This window comes from Diabrotica virgifera, chromosome 6 (assembly GCF_917563875.1).
Source record: "Diabrotica virgifera virgifera chromosome 6, PGI_DIABVI_V3a".
NCBI classification, from domain to species: Eukaryota; Metazoa; Arthropoda; class Insecta; order Coleoptera; family Chrysomelidae; genus Diabrotica; species Diabrotica virgifera.
This window is the reverse complement of record NC_065448.1, coordinates 8,101,047-8,120,554: the sequence shown is the minus strand read 5'-3', so window position 1 is coordinate 8,120,554 and position 19,508 is coordinate 8,101,047. Positions and strand designations below refer to the sequence as shown.

Sequence of the window (19,508 nt, the reverse complement as noted above, 5' to 3'; positions counted from 1 at the left end):
ACCTAAATATTATACTCGTAAATATATTTCACAAAACTTAACAAAATGGAAAGTATAGAAAGAAGTTTTTTTGACTAAAATAGATTATGGTCTCAATAACGAAAATAAGGAAGTCTGGTTTTAAAATAACCATTTTATTTTACATCTATTTTACATTAAATAATGACAAACGATGATAAATAATAAACAATAATTAATTTTTGGTGGAAGCCCCATTATTGCAATACAACTTTGCAGTCTTCTGTTCATAGATAGATAACACCAATTCCCTCATATAATAGTAACCAAACTCTTCACATGCCTGCTCAATTGCTTCCCATCTTATAAACTCTTACTCGGCCATTGCTATATGACTGAAATACTTTTTCATCGGTAACCCTAGGCCAAACCTTCTTCGTGTTTGGCAATTGCTGTTGCTTTTTGCGCATCATTTAAATGCATTCTAACCATTTTGGAGGAATTTGATATCGTTTTATTTTATTTTTCAACACTCGCGAAGCTTCTGACAAGCACTGACTGTTTAAAATTTTTTGACTTTGACATTTATCAAATCCGTACGACACTGCAATTTTACAGTATTACAATATAAAAATTAAGGTGTAAAATATTCAGTAACCGTAACTGTACATACTCTAAGTTTTGCTGACGACCTAATAGTCATCGCACAAGACGAAGATAATCTCAGTTTTATGAGAAAACTGGAACAGGAATATACAAAGAATAGGGTGGAAATAAACTTAGAAAACTGAATTCCTAACAACGGATAATACAGAAAAACAGCTGGAAATAGACGAAGGTAAACAAATCAAAGTTATTTAGGTTTCATAATATCAAACAAATGAACAACTGAAGAATATATAAAAAAATAGACTAGGACAAACAAGAGACTGCATACGAAAATTGAATCCGGTATTGGGATAAGAACATCAGAATAAAAACAAAAAGAAGAATATATAACACCATGACAAGAAGTATCCTCACTTATGGGTGTGAAAATTGGACAATAAATAAGAAACCCAAAAACAAAATAAGAGTAACAGAGATGGAATTCGTAAGGAGAAGCTACAGGGTAACAAGAAGAGATACAATAAATAACATAGAGATTAAGAAAATAATGAGAATGAACTCAGATATAATGGAATACATCGAACAGAAGAGATTAACCTAGTGCGGAAATATCAGAAGAGCAGACCAAAATCGTTGGATAAACAGAATAACAGAGTGGAGTCCGATAGGAAGAAGGAAAAGAGACAGACCCCAAAGATCTTTCAGAGATGAAGTGGATGAAACAATGGAACGAAAAAATCTGCACGAAGGGGTCTGGCAAAACAGAAAGAACTAGAGAGAATGGTTGGATGTTGAATGTGGAATACAGTGAAAACTGTGGAAATGTTTAGGTTTAGTATATATTGTATAATGTAGACTGGGTATAGACTGGGTCTATATTATACAATATAGTAGTATTAATCGACTGGTTCATGAAGAAAGCAACGAAAAATAAAACAGGAATTAGATGGAATGCTTTCAGTCAGCTTGAAGATCTAGACTTTGCGGATGATATAGATATATCTGGTGTCCGAAAAAAGACAACATATGCAGAAAAGAAACAGAAAAGGTGACAAAAGAGACAAGAAAAATAGGATTAGAGATTAACACGAGAAAAACCAAACTTATGAAGATAAATACGGAAAGAGAAATGGGGATATCCATTGAAGGAGAAGTAGAAAATGTACAGAAGTTTTGCTATCTGGGAAGCATAATTGATACTAGCGGTGGAATAGAAGAAGAAATTAATGGAAGGATAACTAAAGCCTAGAATGCGTTCTATATACTGAAGAAAACATGTGAGTCCAATAAATTAACAACCAAAACTAAAATCATTATATTGAATACAAATGTAAAGAGCATTTTGCTATATGCAGCAGAAATTTCGAAATTAGAGAAAAAGACTATACAAAAGGTTCAAACATTTGTAAATAGATGCTTTAGATGAATATTACAAATATTGTTATGATCTGCTTCTTATTAATTTTATATTAATTATTATTTATTTGATTAATTATTTAATTGTCGCAAATCATACATAAAAAATGAATAAAAAAAATCTCAGGGTGCCTTTTTGTAATATTAAAAAATGTCTAAATTATCTTACGTTATACTTATCTTCTCTCGTGGTTTCAGTATCTCTTAGTTGATCCTAATCGGGATAAAATAGGAAAAAGAAATAAAGCAAAAATATAAAGTAAACATACAGAATTGTCTTTTATTTATCAAAATCAATACTCTAAAAATCTATCAAATCTAAAACTTGTGGACACAGATGTCCGAATGAAATTTTTACCACTTAAATTTATTATAGTTAAAAAAAAAACAATTTATCGGTTTGTTCCCGATGACTTTGGTAAAACAAACTAAACAAAACAAATTTATGTATTCGCAAGATTAGCTATACTTCCTATTTACTTTTAGAAATATTGGAATTTTAATTCATATGCTTTTTACTCAAAATTTTAGTTTCCGAACATAAAAATATCTTTCACATAAGTTGACTGACCTTTTTCTTCACTCACTCTGATGTCTTCTCGTGACCCAAAAACAGCTCTCCCTCGTTGACTATGTTAAAGGCTACTCATCAAAGCCCTCTCCGTTCTCCAGCTTCAAAACTATCAGCATACCAGCACCAATTCTCCAACGAGCCAAAGCCTCTTTTGACCAGTACTCGATTCACACAAACTCCAAAAATTCTCTGCTCTGCTTCTCACAATAATACAGAACCAAAGAGGTATTTCGTCTCAATTTGATCTGTCTCTCGTTCCACTTTTCAGCACTATTCTCCACTATCAAACAACCACTGGTACTTGCTAACTACTTATCCACGAAAACGTCGAACTGCTCCTCAGCGATGCCAAAAACATAATAACTTCCTTTTCAAACTCACTTAACATTCAAACCACTTTTCCCCTTCCAACTTGACAAGAATCAGAAACATTTCTCTTTTCCATTCGACAAACAAACAGTCTTCAAAATTATTCCGACCATCCTAATTACTTTCGGGGAACCCTACAATATTTACTCGGGTTGAAACAAAGATATTAAAATTCCAAACTTTCTTTTAAACCATTTTTCTAGAAAATGATAATTACCTCTACCTGTGGATTCTATAGTTCCCGTAATAAACAATCTTTTTCCATTTTAAATCTAAATACATCGTCCTTTTCACTTTAATTATTCACAAAAGTCTTTAAAGAGTCTTTCATCGGAAAGCTCATTAAAAAAGAAATCCACTTACATCCAAACTAAATTCTAATAAATAGTTACAGATCAATATACAGGGTCTATTAAATTTATGTGCCCTCGTTATTTAAAAAAATTTTAATTTAATTTTCATTTTGCCTTTGATTGATAAATTGAAAACACAATAATATATTGGCCAAATCAGATAAGTAACAAGGAACTTTGGAGAAAAACTAATCAAGAGCCGATAGCCAAAAACGATAAATAGAGGCGAATGGAAGTTTATTGGACACACATTAAGGAAAAATGAAGATGATATAACCAAACAAGCCCTAGATTACCAGGAAAAAGAAAACAAGGCAGACCAATGACATCCTGGAAAAGAAATATTACCAGAGAGCTAGAAGATAACTGGTTAACATGGAAAGAGGTGAAAGCCCTGGCCAGAAATAGATGTGAATTGAGGTGGACTGTAAAGGCCCTATGTTCCAAATGGAATCAAGAAGAGTAAAGTAAGTAAGTATAATGTAGACTGTAGATAAATAAAATGAATATACTGAAAAAAAAATTCGTCTCAAAAGTAACAGTTTCCTCAAAAAACATCTTTGATCTAATTAATATGCGTATGTGGCCATTACGTATTTATTTTAATGATGGAGTCGACAGTGTCCATGGTCAGCTTTAGCCAGCGATTGCTAGAAGCGCGCGGGCGAGCGAGAGAGACGGAAGAGTCAAACAAGTAAACATGGCGCCGTGTGACCCATCATATCATATTTAGTGTATTTTGTACACGCAGTATCTGTAGATTTATCTCAAATTACCAGTAAATCTCGCAAGATAAGTGCGTACGAGTCATGAAACATTACAATAAGTGATAAATCAACATTTATAACTAAGTGCCAACTCTATATTTTCGTAATCTTGTAATTTTTATAGTCCTAACATTCAAATTATTCGTATTTTAAGTGATTGTGTCGGAATAATCGATTGATTGGAGTGAAGATAGTGTTCATAATGTAAACATTGTGGTTTTGTAATAGTAGTAGGCGAATTCGCTTTCTGTAATAAAAGGTAAGTGCTTTTTCAAAATTTTTTATAGCATGACTTGGTGGAATTTTTTTATTTGCTCGAAAAGTATGATTCTGTGTGATTTTGATCGCATTAAGTGGCATTTCGATAATGTACAGATAATAAATAAGATTAATCCTTGTACAAATTTTTGCACGGTATTGTACTATACTGGCGCCGCTTTGACTATCACTTTGGCGTCATACGCTGTCTGTCTCGATTCGACGATCGTTGCCCCCTTTTCCCGCACGGATTCCATCATTCCACCACATGTTGCAAACTCGGCGGCGTTGCAAGATCGTCCGATATTTCCCCAGAACGGTGGAATTTTTAATGTTTACTTTAGCAAGAACTGATTACAAGAATTTTAGTGATTGTGATTAAGTTGAGTACATAAATACGCATATCGACCATATCTGAGCGTATCTACAATAACATCCATATTTATTCCACAAAATGACTCATTTTTATAAAAATCATTCATAAAATTCATTTTAACGACTGTGTTAATATTACATTATAACCATAGACGAATATAATTAACAATAAAAAATGATTTTATAGTAAATATGACTACTTTAATAATACAATTTGATATAAAATTCTGCCTCCTCCTACTAAAAATTAGGTCGACTGTTGCACTGATCAATTACGAACTACTGTCATAGAAAAATTATAGTCCTGTCGCCAGGGGGGGTACAACGGCCTCCTGTATTCAGATGGACTTACCCAAGTTTTTTTTATGTATTTTGACCTGTAGAACACGAATTTTTTGGGTAACAGTTGATCCGGATGTCGATAAGATTGTTGTTATAAACCAAGAAGTTGAGGAATCACATAACAGCGATTTCTCGCAAAACAAAACATTTTTTTGTATTTTTTGGGTCATTCTAACCAAAAAATGATCCTACAAATTTTTTCGTAGGATGCATAGTTTTCGAGATAAACGCGGTTGAACTTTCAAAAAATCGAAAAATTGCAATTTTTGAACCCGAATAACTTTTGATTAAAAAATAAAATAGCAATTCTGCTTACCGCATTTGAAAGTTCAAGTCAAATTACATTGGTTTTAATTATTTTTATTGCTAAAAATTTATTATTTTGTTGTTAAAAAAAGCTATAAACACCTAGTGCTTGAGTGATGTTTTTAATGATTTCTCATTTAAAATCGAACGAGTAGGTAGAAGAGGTAAAAGTGCAAGCGAGGCTATTTCTATGTAGCATGCATTAAACCGCATGTATTAGGCACGGGAAACACTATGTGTTTATAGCTTTTTTTAACAATAAAAAAATAAATTTTTAGCAATGCAAATATTCAAAACAGATATAATTTGACTCAAACTTTTAAAGGCGGTAAGCGAAATTGCTATTTTATTTCTTATTCAAAGGTTATTCGGGTTCAAAAATTGCAATTTTTCGATTTTTTGAAAGTTCAACCGCGTTTATCTCGAAAACTATGCATCCTACGAAAAAACTTGTAGGAACATTTTTTGGTTAAAATGACCCAAAAAATACCAAAAAATGTTTTGTTTTGCGAGAAATCGCTGTTATGTAATTCCTCAACTTCTTTGTTTATAACAATCTTATCGACATCCGGATCAACTCTTACCTAAAAAATTCGTGTTCTACGGGCCAAAATACATAAAAAACTTGGGTAAGTCCATCTGAATTAAGAAGGCCGTTGTAGCCCCCCTGGCGACAGGACTATTAGTAATAGGAGCTTTTTTTATTTATTTTCAATGCACAACTTTTGAAACATGTAGAAACGAAAATTGATTGGATTCCGATCTGGAAGTTATGGGTGTCAAAACAAATATGTATCTGAATTTGAATAATAATTGTTAGCATATGGAAGCACTAAATGTTCAATAATATTCTCCTATTGTGCAATTGCACTACAAATACTCTAGGGGGGAAATATATTAGTTCTTCTTTCAATGGTAATAGCATTTTGAGTCGTAATACTGTCTTCAAGTTCCTACGTATTACCTAATTAGCCTAGGAAAATGTCAATAAGCACATAGATTTATTACATACACTCCGCCAAAAAAGTATCACATCACCTTAAAAATGGGACATTTTTAATATCTCATATTTCCTAAACCTGTTGTTCGATTTTAGTGATTTTTTTAATATGTTATAGCTTTGTTCTTCAAGAATATCGATGTAATAATATTGTTGCTAAACATATAAGTGTCATTGTATACCGGGTGTAACGATGATAGTGTGTTATTTCCTCAAAGTTTGGAACACCCTGTGGAATATTCTAGCGTATATAAAATATTGACATTAAAACTCAACTGTAACCTTAGGCCATCTAAACATTTTGCTTTTTGATTCATTCGCTTATGTTGGATAATAAAAAAGTTAGGTACTTTAACAACTAGCAACGTTCTTCATCAACACAGGGTGTTTCTAAATAAGTGCGACAAACTTAAGGGGTAATTCTGCATGAAAAAATAATGACAGTTTGCTTTATACACATATTATGTCCGCAAATGCTTCGTTTCCGAGATACGAGATGTTGAATTCTTTTTCTTACAAACTGACGATTTATTTATTGCTCTAAAACCGGTTGAGATATGCAAATGAAATTTGGTAGGTTTTAAGAGATAGTTATTGCTTTTTGATGTACAATTAAGAATTTTATATTCATCATTGGCGTGCATACGGGTAATATGACCGGATAATATGATTCACCAATGGTGAATATAAAATTCTTAATTGTACGTCAAAAAATGCGCAAATTACCCGCAAAATGCCCAAAATGCGCAAAATGCCCTACCAAATTTCATTAGCATATCTCAACCGGTTTTAGAGCAATAAATAAATCGTCAGTTTGTAAGAAAAAATTCAACATCCCGTATCTCGGAACGAAGCATTTAGTCCAGAAAGTCACTGCGCATCCGCTAGGAAAAATATTCTAATTCAGATTCTTTGCACAATCTTACTCAAAAAGGACTCCTTTTTACAAATTTGCATGTTGCCAGGACCAAAAGTGGTCAAAAATTTTTTAAACGTTTTTTTTTTGTTTTTTTCCTAAAATTATTTTTTTTTTGCATGGGAAAAAGTTTTTTTAGGTTTTCCGGATCATTCCAAACAGAAAAGGTCTTTAGTGTCTTTTCTCTAAAAATGCTAGTTTTTGACATATAAGCGATTAAAAATTGAAAAATTGCGAAATCGGCCATTTTTAACCCTCAAAAACTATGTGAAAAACTGAAAATTTTAATGTTGCCAAGGTAGGTAGATATTTTTTAAACATCGATTAATGAAATCTCGAAGAGTTTTTTGCAATACAATATTCAAAACTCCTTTGTTTTTTAATTGCTAATCAAGCGTGCGCGACACTATTTTCCACCGACAGTATGGTGCAAATGAAAGGAATAAATTCGTTATTTCGTAAACCGGCGACTTTAAGGAAAAATCCCGAAACAGGTCGATTTTTATTTTTAAGTTACGATATTGTGGCATATATGGTATACTAGTGACGTCATCCATCTGGACGTGATAACGTAATCGATGATTTTTTTAAACGAGAATAGGGGTCGTGTGCTAGCTCATTTGAAAGGTTCTTCAATTCTCTATTCAGTAATATAAACATTTACATAATTATTTATACAGGGTGTCCAAAAAATTTTTATTAAATTAAATTATTTGACAAAAAAAGAAGTAGAAGGACACCCTGTATAAATAAGTATGTAAATGTTTACATTAATGAATAGAGAATTGAAGAACCTTTCAAATAAGCTACCACACGACCCCTATTCTCATTTAAAAAAATCATCGATTACGTCATCACGCCCAGGCGGATGACGTCACTAGTATACCATATATGCTATAATATCATAACTTAAAAATAAAAATCGACCTGTTTCGGGATTTTTCCTTAAAGTCGCCGGTTTACGAAATAACGAATTTATTCCTTTCATTTGCACCATACTGTCGGTGGAAAATAGTGTCGCGCACGCTTGATTAACAATTAAAAAACAAAGGAGTTTTGAATACTCTATTGCAAAAAACTCTTCGGGATTTCATCAATCGATGTTTAAAGAATATCTACCTACCTTGGCAACATTAAAATTTTCAGTTTTTCACATAGTTTTTAAGGGTTAAAAATGGCCGATTTCGCAATTTTTCAATTTTTAATCGCTTATATGTCAAAAACTATCGTTTTTAGAGATAAGTCACTAAAGACCTTTTCTGTTTGGAATGATCCAAAAAACCTAAAAAAACTTTTTTCCATGCAAAAAAAATAATTTTAGGAAAAAAAACAAAAAAAAAACGTTTAAAAAATTTTTGACCACTTTTTGGTCCTGGCAACATGCAAATTTATTAAAAGGAGTCCTTTTTGAGTAAGATTGTGCAAAAACTCCGAATTAGAATATTTTTCCTAGCGGATGCGCAGTGGCTTTCTGGACTAATTTGCGGACACATGTTTATAAAGTAAACGGTCATTATTTTTTCATGCAGAATTACCCCCTAAAGTTTGTCGCACTTATTTAGAAACACCCTGTATTGATGAAGAACGTTGCTAGTTGTTAAAGTACCTAACTTTTTTATTATCCAACATAAGCGAATGAATAAATGCCTATAGTATTTTTACTACAAAAGCGATATTACGTAGGTCAAAATTTTTGACGTAAGAGAACTGTCAAAACATTAGAATGTGACTTTTCATTATTGCCATGTTTGTAAATGGCAATAATGAAAAGTCACATTCTAATGTTTTGACAGTTCTCTTACGTCAAAAATTTTGACCTACGTAAATGATAAAGCAAAATGTTTAGATGGCTTAAGGTTACAGTTGAGTTTTAATTTCAATATTTTATATACGCTACAATATTCCACAGGGTGTTCCAAACTTTGAGGAAAAAACACACTATCATTGTTACACCCGGTATACAATGACACTTATCTGTTTAGCAAAAATATTATTACATCGATATTCTTGAAGAATAAAGCTATAACATATTAAAAAAAAGAATGTGTGTGTACTTTGTACGCACGTAAGAAGTTATACTTCTATTATGTAATTTCAACGAAATAAATATACTTAACAGTTACAATACAAAAAATTAACAATAATTACAAAAAATTAACCAAAACTTAACAATGCCAAATATTAAAAGAAAAAAGTATGAATCGTCCGGGATTTGAACCCGCAATCTCGCGATTTCTCGATCTCTGGTCCAATGCTCTACCAACAAGGCCATCAAGGCGCATGTTACTGACGTTTCAGATATACATAATTACACATCACGGTGACAAGTGAAATATAAAAATAGATGTTTTATTTTACGCCCAAGGAAGACAAATCCAAAGACACAAAATTATAATAAATAATACATTTACTAAAAAACACTAATATATTATTTTAATGGCTTATTTGCGCTGATACATAATTTAAAAGATTTGCAACTAAACGTCATACTGTCTGTGTGCGCATGCGCGCAGATTTATGAAAAATTTTACTTTCAAACGCGCCTAAAGAAGTATAACTTCAAAAATCACTAAAATCGAACAACAGGTTTAGGAAATATGAGACATTAAAATTAGTGTAAATAGGTCGATCTTTTAGCATGAGTTTATAGTTTATACAACAGCGCTACAGGCCTTGTAGTCCCCTAGCTTTCAAAAATTTATTTTCCTGCATTTTTTCCAGTCCTTTGCTTTTTCTCTCCAGTTTCTCACTCCTATTTCTGACAAGTCCATTACTGCTTCCAACCGTTCCTTCTTTGGACGTCATCTTATTTTTTCCCGATTTCTCTTTCCTTCAGTATTGTTTTAACATTTCGGTTCTTTTGCATTCATATAATGTTACCAAGCCATCTAGCTATTTGGGCACTCATTTTTGCCACAATTGTAGGTTTTCCATACATCTGTTCCGAATTGTTTGGGGACGATTAACTTAAATTAAAATAAATGTAAACACAACAACCTTTCAATAATATTCTTTCACGGTTTTTGCTCTAAATTTTAAAGAACCGCTTGGATTGACATGAAATTTGGCATGCGTATAGCTTACATGTCAAAGAAAAAAAGTGATATTGTGCCGATGTGTGCTTTTGCCCTGGGGGTGACTTTCACCCCCTCTTGGGGGTGAAAAAATTTATGTCCAAAATAAGTCCGGAAATGAGTAAACTGACTAATTTTAAGTAACTTTTGTTCTATAGAGCTTTTTCGCCAAGTCAACACTTTTCGAGTTATTTGCGAGTGAATATGTTCATTTTTCAACAAAATAACCACATTTTTAGACGCTTTTTCGCAAATAACTCAAAAAGTAAGTATTTTGTCGAAAAAAAGTTCCTAGCAAAAATATAGCTTATAAAAAAGTAAAAAAAAATGGTGTACGCGTTAGGTCTCTGGATTTCGTAGAACCGTAGTTATAGCCAATGAAAAATGGATTCATATTCACCAAATTTCAAATAGAACATTTCGACGGAATATCCAAAACATTAAGCACTTTTTGGGGAAAACCCATTATAACTTTTTTATAGTGTTTAAAAGAAGCTTTATTTTTGTTTTTACAAAAAGTTTCTAGCATTAAAGTTAAACAAGTTACGCTCAAAATAAAGTTGGTCCCTTTTGTTTTTTCAAAAAAAAAATCGGGAAGACCACCCTCTAATTAGCAACTTAAGGAGGGGGTATGGTTTGAAATATTTAAATTTTTTTGTTATTTCAAATAAAAGTGCATACTTTCAAGAATACTCTCTGAAAATTTCAAAATAATCGGAGTAAAATTACCAGAGATACAGGGTGTTGAATATCCCTACCTTCGACTCGCTTTGCCGCGGCTTCGCGCCAACACGCCGGAGCGTAGTGAGAAACGTTAAACAACTGTTCGCCTTCTCTTTTGTAGATTACTCCCCAATTTAAAAAACATATTCCAATGTTCATCACTTTACGATTTGGCAGACAAATAAGAAGATGAAGATGCAGTTGTCAAAACTTTAAACGCATTTTTCTCAAAACTGCTTTTTCAAATGCGGTGGACCTTGTAACTGAAAAACTACTCGGCCGATCTACCTGATATTTTGCACAGATTTTCTTTAGACATTTCGTGAGGTAACAACGTCGAGATATTTTTCGTTTTGTGCTTATTTTTTGTTCAACAATATTAAATCTGTTGGTTTTCACAAAATTTTTATCAAAAATTTCGTATTTTTGAATTTTGAGTGATACCAAAAATTCAAAAATCATTAAAAATAAAAAAACTCGACACTGTTACCTCGTGAAACTCATAAGCTAATAAAATCTTTTTGAATTTTTTGTTTCGTATAATCCAGTGATCAGTTCTGATGTCCACCGCAAAATCCATTTTTTTTTGAGCTGCCTGCCAAAATTTGTCGCCAATGGCTTATTTGTCAATATTTTGGATTGAATTTTTTCTTAAATATTCTTTGAATTGTACTTAATGTGTTTATTTAATTTAAAAATAAAATAATTCTACCATAGTTTCGAAAAAAATTCACAAAAATGTGCTGGATATGTTGATTTCAAACCATACCCCCTCCTTAAATGAAATTAATCGTTACCGCTCCACAAATTATTTTACTTATGTTGTGTTTACATGATCTGTAAGTTTCATCGATTCAAAGTGCTTATTTTTGAAAAAATTTGGTTTCAAAATAAAATTTTTAAAAATTTAAATTTTGAAAAATATGGTTTTTTTCAAAATAACTTAAAAATTGTTAGAGATACCAAAAATCTCGAAAAACAAAAAAAAGTCAGATTTGCTTTTCTGAATATCATGTATTTTTTTGTTTTTCTTTTAGACAAAAATTGATTAAGATTTGGTGTTTCTAAATTTGCATACATTCGTGATCAGGACTCGTTCAACCCCTTTTAACTACAGCCCTTTCAATAATAAGGACTTTGAACCGATGAAACTTACAAATCATATAAACAATATATACACGAGTCAAGAAACTTGTGAAGTCGTAACGATTAAGTTCATTTAAGATACTAATTAGGGGGTGATTTTCTCGATTTTTTTACCAAAACCAAAAGGGACTAACTTTATTTTGAGCGTAACTTGTTTAATTTTGATGCTAGAAATTTTTTTTATAAAACCAAAATAAATCATTTTTTAAACACTTTAAATAAGTTGTAATGAGTTTCCCCCAATGTGCTTCATTTTTGGTTATTTCACGTTAAAGTATTCCATTTGGAATTTGTCGAATATGAACCTATTTTTTATTAGCTATAACTCGGCTTCTACTAGGTGTAGAGACGTGATATATACACTATTTTTTAAATAAATTTACAGGCTATATTTTTGTTAAGAACGTTTTTTCGACAAAATACTTACTATTTGAGTTATTTGAGAAAAACCGTCTAAAAGCGTGGTTATTTTGTTGAAAAAATGAACATAATGGGTGCGTTCGGACGACCATAGCGGCTGACTGTCAGCAGAAATCGGCTGAGTGGTTGTATCCAGCCGTGATAGGGAAGGCTTAGTAAATCTCTCAGCGGCTGACTTCCAGCGGTGACGTCTGACAGCTACTGCTGGCTCAGCTGTCCAGCCGCTGTGGTCGTCCGAACGCACCCATTCACTGCCAAATAACTCAAAAAGTATTGACTTAGTGAAAAAACTCTATTGAACAAAAGTTACTTAAAATTAGCCAGTTTATCCATTTCCTGACTTTCTTTGGACGAATATTTTTTCACCCCAAGAGGGGGTGAAAACCACCCCCAGGGCAAAAGCACATATCGGCACAATATCACTTTTTTTCTTTGACTTGTTAGCTATGTATATGCCAAATTTCATGTCAATCCAAGCGGTTCTTTAAAATTTAGAGATTTTGCAATATTTTACCGTTAAAGAACGGACTAATATATTTATTTTAATCGGTAAAAAGACGTGGTTTGCTTATAACTCGTAAGGGTGTGTTGTTGACCTATCCCGACGCCCGCTGGGGTGTGACTACCGACGGGAGGTTGTGAAAAAAACCACAAACGCTAATATGTTTGTGTTTCTACCATCTGGCCAGAAAGGCGATAAATTATTTAGATCTAGTGTTTAAAAGTTTAAACATTTCTGCAGTTTTAAAAAACGTCTTCGAATGCATCTAAAAAGTGAGTTATTGACATAAGGTCTGATAAGGTAATTAATTTATGGGGAATTCAGTTTGTTAAACTGAACACACCAAAAACATATGGTTAGGGATACATTTCGTTTCGTAAAACCGTGCCCTTCTTAGCATCTGGTTTCTATATTAAATGTGAATTTTATATGACCCATATTATTTCGTTTTGAGAAAAGTTATTAAAAATTAAAATTAGCAAAAATAGTAATTAAGGCGTCTCGCCACACATCCTCATTACTTCTTTATTTGTTCATCTTCTCCAAATATTCTCTGTCGTCATGAATTCCTCCGAAGATTTTTCTGAGCCCAGATCTTCTGATGCTCTGATCTTTCCCAGATCTCTACTTTCTTCTCTTGCTGGTTCATAATACACGTTTCTCTGGCATACATCACGTTTCGAAAGTTTTCAGCACTCTGTTGATGCAAACAGGCTACTCGAGAGTTTTTGGGGTTGCTGAACATAAATACGCCATCTGAACCGACCTCCCGGAGCATTTGGTGTCCAATTTCAAGGCTTTCCGCCACTAAATTGTTGCAAACAAAGTACTCGGACATAGCAGTCGCACTGGGCACAGTCCCAGGGTCGGTTCTGATGTCATATTCGTGTTCATCAAACCAAAAAACCCCCGAGTAATCTATTTGCATCAATTTAATGCCAAAAACCCTCGAAACTCCAGAAGATAACGTGCCTTAGCAGTGACTCTGGGCACCAGGTGCACCGGAGGTCGGTTCTGATTCTTGTTCAGAGGCCCCAAAACCCCCGAATAATCTGTTTGCATCAATTTAGTCTGGAAATAAGCACTCGAAACTCCACATGACGTTCCTTAGCAGTAACCTTGAGCACCTGGTACTCCGGGGTCGGTTCTGATGACGTATTCGTGTTCAGCGACCCCAAAACCTCCTAGTATCAAAATCTGGTCATGTGGCCATTAAGATACTGATTTTCTATGCGTTTTTTGCACTGTAAACTATGCAATTATGCATTTCCACCCAATTTTCTATTGTAGACTTTTTTCTTGACGTCATGCGTCATCCCAAACACAATGAAACAAGTTGCAAGTCTCTAGGTGTTGCATTTAAAATCAATTTATTTTTTCCTAAGTGCCCTGGTTTATAACGAAAACAAAACAGTCGAACAAAAAAAAATGAATAATTTAGTGCTGGTTGATAGTTTTATTAAACGAAAAAAAAAAAAAAAAATACAGATACTCATTGATACGGGATCAGAAGTTTCGTTATAATAAATAAACGTTCAGTAAGCAAAACGCTGGGACAGGTCGATTTTTAAAATAATCAAAGTATATTATAGCATAAACGTTTCGAACTTTACGCGGTTCCTCTTCAGGTGAGAGGCATAACTTTGATTTTTTTGAATGGGCAAGTACATCATGTGACACCTCATTTAAAAGCTTTTGAAACACTGATTACGAAAATGTATAATACTTTAATTCTTTTTGACAGCGTAGGCGCAAAATTTCGGTCGAATTCTTTTTAAATGCATTAATTTTTTTTCGAATCCTGAGAAAACTAATAAGTATTTTTGAAAAATTTAAACGCAGAATGAAATATTACATTATTACCGAGGGCTGAAAGTCCCTCAGAATAAACGAAATAGTTATTTTCCTAACAAGTGCAGAAAGTCATACTTTTCGGCACGCGACTGCAGTTTGCCGAACGACGCGAAGCGGGAGTTCGGCAAGCAGTCGAGTGCGGAAAAGAGACTTTCTGCAAGAGTTAGGAACAATATTTTTCTATGAGTCTTTAAAAAATCACCAAATCTTAATCAATTAATTTAATTAATATGAAAATACATACACAAATTAATTCTTTGACAAGGTTGCAAACTTTCAGCATAATTGGTTAGCATGACGACGGTCTTGGTTTCCATGACGACGATTCAAAACCACTGCTATTGTGATTTGCTATTGTGATTTGACTATTTGACTTTCGAATATTATGTCAAAATAATTTTATTTCATCGAATTGTCGCGTTAATTTCATTAAAACAGGAACACAATATAGTAAATAATATCTAAATATTAGTTTATTGCATGTATTATAATTATTTTAAGGCCATATTAAAATATCTTAATGTAGTGCGGAAAGGTAAAACACGTGCGGAAAAGTAAAACTTTCTAAACTAAAACGCGTGCGCGAAAGTAGACATTTTTGCACGCTCGTAGAAAAAGTGTCTTTTGAATGATATAATATTTGAAATTAAGAATCACACTCAATTTTCTCTTTTTTTCACCACTGTAACTTATTAAAATAAACATTACCTATAGAAGTTTTCAGGGACTTTCGGCCCTCTGTAATAAATAATCTTTCATTCTGCCTTTGAATTTTTCGAAAATGTTAGTTATTTTAGTTTCCTCAGGATTCGAAAAAAATGAATACATTTAAAAATAATTTGACCGAAATTTTGCGCATGCTCTCTCAAAAAGGATTAAAGTATTATACATTTTTGTAATCAGTATTTCAAAAGCTGTTAAATGAGGTATCACATGATGTACTTTCCAATTTAAAAAAATCTAAGTTATGCCCGTCACCTGAAGAGGGATCGCGTAAAGTTCGAAACATTGATGCTATAATATACTTTGATTATTTTAAAAATTGACCTGCCCGAGCGTTTTGCGTATGTGCTAAATATAAATAAGTTAATAGCAGGGGGGTAACACTTATTCCAGCGCACTTTATATAAAATTCTAAGGGTAAGACCTTTTAAATCACGTGTTGAAAACGTTTAAAAACTGTGCAAAATGCTCCTACCTAGATATTTTTAATATATCTTTGAATCGATTTTAAAACGGAAAGAGTATCAGATTCTTATAATATTTTTGAACATTATTTACATACAATACCTTTGCGTCAGTTTTTAGTTTATTTTTGCATACAATTAGCTATTTTAGTGGCAAAATGTGTTTTGTATGTTCTCGGCATTGAAAATGTCTATGATTTTGACAAATTTGCTGAACTGTTTGTTATATTCTTATATCAAGGAATTTCTAAGGAAGATATAGCTAAAACGTAATATCGTCGGTCTAATAAGCAAATTGCCTAAGTCACAAATTGAAAATTTTACAGGAGAGACAAAAAACTTTTGACCAAAAGTAAAAAAAATAGAAAATTGCATAACTCCATGCAATACATAATTGACCAAAATTAATGAAACAAAATATTTACACAAACTGTCTACTTATTATGCTATATCCATATTAATAATAATAATCAAAATATATTTATTTACTTACATTTTCTAACGTTTTCAATCAAAATAACTTCAGAAACACTGACATAGGCAATATTCGTATGAATGAGAAAGAACGTTTGGACTTCAGCAAAATTCGTTTAGCGAAATTGACGCGAAATAAAATAATAATGGCGCTTGTGGGAATTGTCAGGCGGTAGCTTTTACCGTCTACTACTAGATGACACCAAAAAACAATTTTCGGAAAAAATGGACTTGGGCAATTTGCTTATTAGACCGACGGTATGGAGTTTCAAAAACACACTTATGGCCGAACAATAGAAAAGTTGCAAGTAAAGATGTCATTCCAAGCCATGACGGATCGAATACCAGTATTAATTAATAACATTATACTACTACTATCCGTTTACAGCGTTCTCCAACGCCTTCCGACTCCTAACCGCCATTATTCTCTGTTTAACCATAGACCTGAAGGGATTTCTCTCTCCTCTAGTTCTTTTTCATACTGCGGTCGGTCAAGCGAAACGTAGAACAGGGGTTACTGAGAGGGTATCAAAGTTGCTTTCCTACGAAGGTAAAGTTGACACCATCTATCTATCGCCCGTCGGCAAATTCAAACAAAAATATAACTCCAGACCATCTTTTACCACCTTTAGTCCAGACAAATTAATATATGTATTTAATATATTTTTACCACCAAAAATGAGATGTTTTAATCAAATATTGCTTCAAATATAATCTGCAGGATAATTTTGAATTCACGTTCCGCCAATGAACTTGCTTTTTTGTCCTTAAAAGTAGAAAAAAGTTTCAATTCTATTGCTTAATATTTCATCTAAATATAATCGTCTAACAATTTTAACTGTACTAATGCCCAAGTATACATTTTCAAGTGTTAAACTGATTGATTTACAATGAGTAACCCGGTTGTAAAAATACCGGCGTGTGCCTTAACAAAAGGGACATCGGTTACTCGAATTTCATAACAATACAAATGTTATCTGTTTGAATTTGCCGACGGGCGAAATATCTATGGACCCGACTTTAATTATTTCCAGTTACTAAGGCTGAAAATCGGTACACACATTCTAAATTAAATATAAATAAAAGTTATTATAGTAGGTCAGCTTTATGACGGGACAAAGCCGGTCGGTCGGCCCCAATAGTCGATTGAGGAAATGAAACATTTTTGGCTGGCAATTTTTTCGTCCAACATGGATTTACTTGAAATTTTCACAGAAGGTAGGGAATAGTCCAAGGATCATTTTCTATATCATGCCGCTATCATACGCTAAAAGCTTGGGGGTGGTTGCCACCCCATCTCGGGGGTGGGAATTTTTTATTACATTTTAACCATGTAATTTGATGCAAAAAGTAATTCTAAGAAAAAAATGTTTTTTGCATTTTCTTCGTAAAACTAATATTTTTTTACGAAAAAATCGACTTTTTTAGAGGGTTTTTTGAGAATACCTCGAAAAATATGCATTTAATCAAAATAACTGTAGATATCAAAATTGTATCTTTTAGTAACACAAACCAAATTATTTTCCAATAATATTTTTAAGACCAATACAAACCGAGATACGGCATGTTAAAGGTTAGCTGTTTTCGTCAAATGCATAATTTGAAATATTCAAAGCCAAATAATGAGAAAAATTTGCATTTTTCGAGAAAAACTTAAATAATCTTTTTTCAAGTATACAATTAGACCTTTCAAAAAAAAATAATAAAAAGTTTCTAGCATAAAAATTAAGCGACTTATAATCAAAAAAATGTCGGTACCTGCTTTTCCCTACGAAAAAATCAGTGAAAACAACCCCCTAACTACCTTCCTAATTCAAAATTGGTCTTCACCTTTCTGTAGTTCCTTTTAATTTATATTATCGATACACTCAAGGAGTTTGACCTATTTAAAATGCCTAATTTTGGAAAAATATTATATCTTACTGTGTACTGATTTTCAGCCTTAATAAATGGATTTAATTACCTTCGTAGGAAAGCAACTTTGATACCCTGTCAGTAATGAGACCCCTTAAAAATGATTTTGTAGGATATTTAAAGAGCTATAAGACTGTGTAAATTAAATTCCATAAGATGCCTTAGTTTTTAATTGTGGCGGGTTTAAAGGGCTCGAATAAGGGGGTGTTTGCTGGTAAATAGAGGTTTTAAACAGCTATATCTGGCTAATTATTCACTGTAATGAAAATCTATGCACAGGGTAATTTTAGTCATTAAAAAAGCTACAATTTAGTAGATTGTAATTTTTTTCATATCTTCAGTATTTTCGGAGGTATTTTCAAGTAAAAGGTGAAAAATACCAAATTGCAAAAAATCAATTTTTCTTTAAACTCCAATTTTTCCAAAATTAGGCATTTTAAATAGGTCAAACTCCTTGAGTGTATTGATAATATAAATATAAAAGGAACTACAGAAAGGTGAAGACCAATTTTGAATTAGTAAGGTAGTTAGGGGGTTGTTTTCACTGATTTTTTCGTAGAGAAAAGCAGGTACCGACATTTTTTTTTGTAAGTCGCTTAATGTTCATTCTAGAAACTTTTTTTTTGAAAGGTCTTATTGTATATTTAAAAAAAAATTATTTAAGTTTTCCTCGAAAAATGCAAATTTTTCCCATTATTTGGCTTTGAATATTTCAAATTATGCATTTGACGAAAAAAGCTAACCTTTAACATGCCGTATCTCGGTTTGTATTGGTCTTAAAGATATTATAGGAAAAGAATTTGGTTTGTGTTACTAAAAGATACAATTTCGATATCTACAGTTTTTTTGATTAAATGCATATTTTTCGAGGTATTTTCAAAAAACCCTCTAAAAAAGTCGACGTCGAAAAACTGTTATTTTCAAGCGCGAATAACTCGAAAAATATTAGTTTTACAAAGAAAATGTAAAAA

General features: G+C 32.4%; 1 protein-coding gene across 1 annotated transcript in view; it reads left to right on the top strand.

Annotated features, from left to right (window-relative positions):
- Nucleotides 1-3,966: 3,966 nt before the first annotated feature.
- Nucleotides 3,967-19,508, top strand: part of LOC114349472 (uncharacterized) — a 120,720-nt gene continuing 105,178 nt past the window's right edge. The window contains exon 1 of the mRNA XM_028299855.2: nt 3,967-4,305. The gene's annotated coding sequence lies outside the window, so the exon portion shown is untranslated. The remainder of the gene's footprint in view (nt 4,306-19,508) is intronic.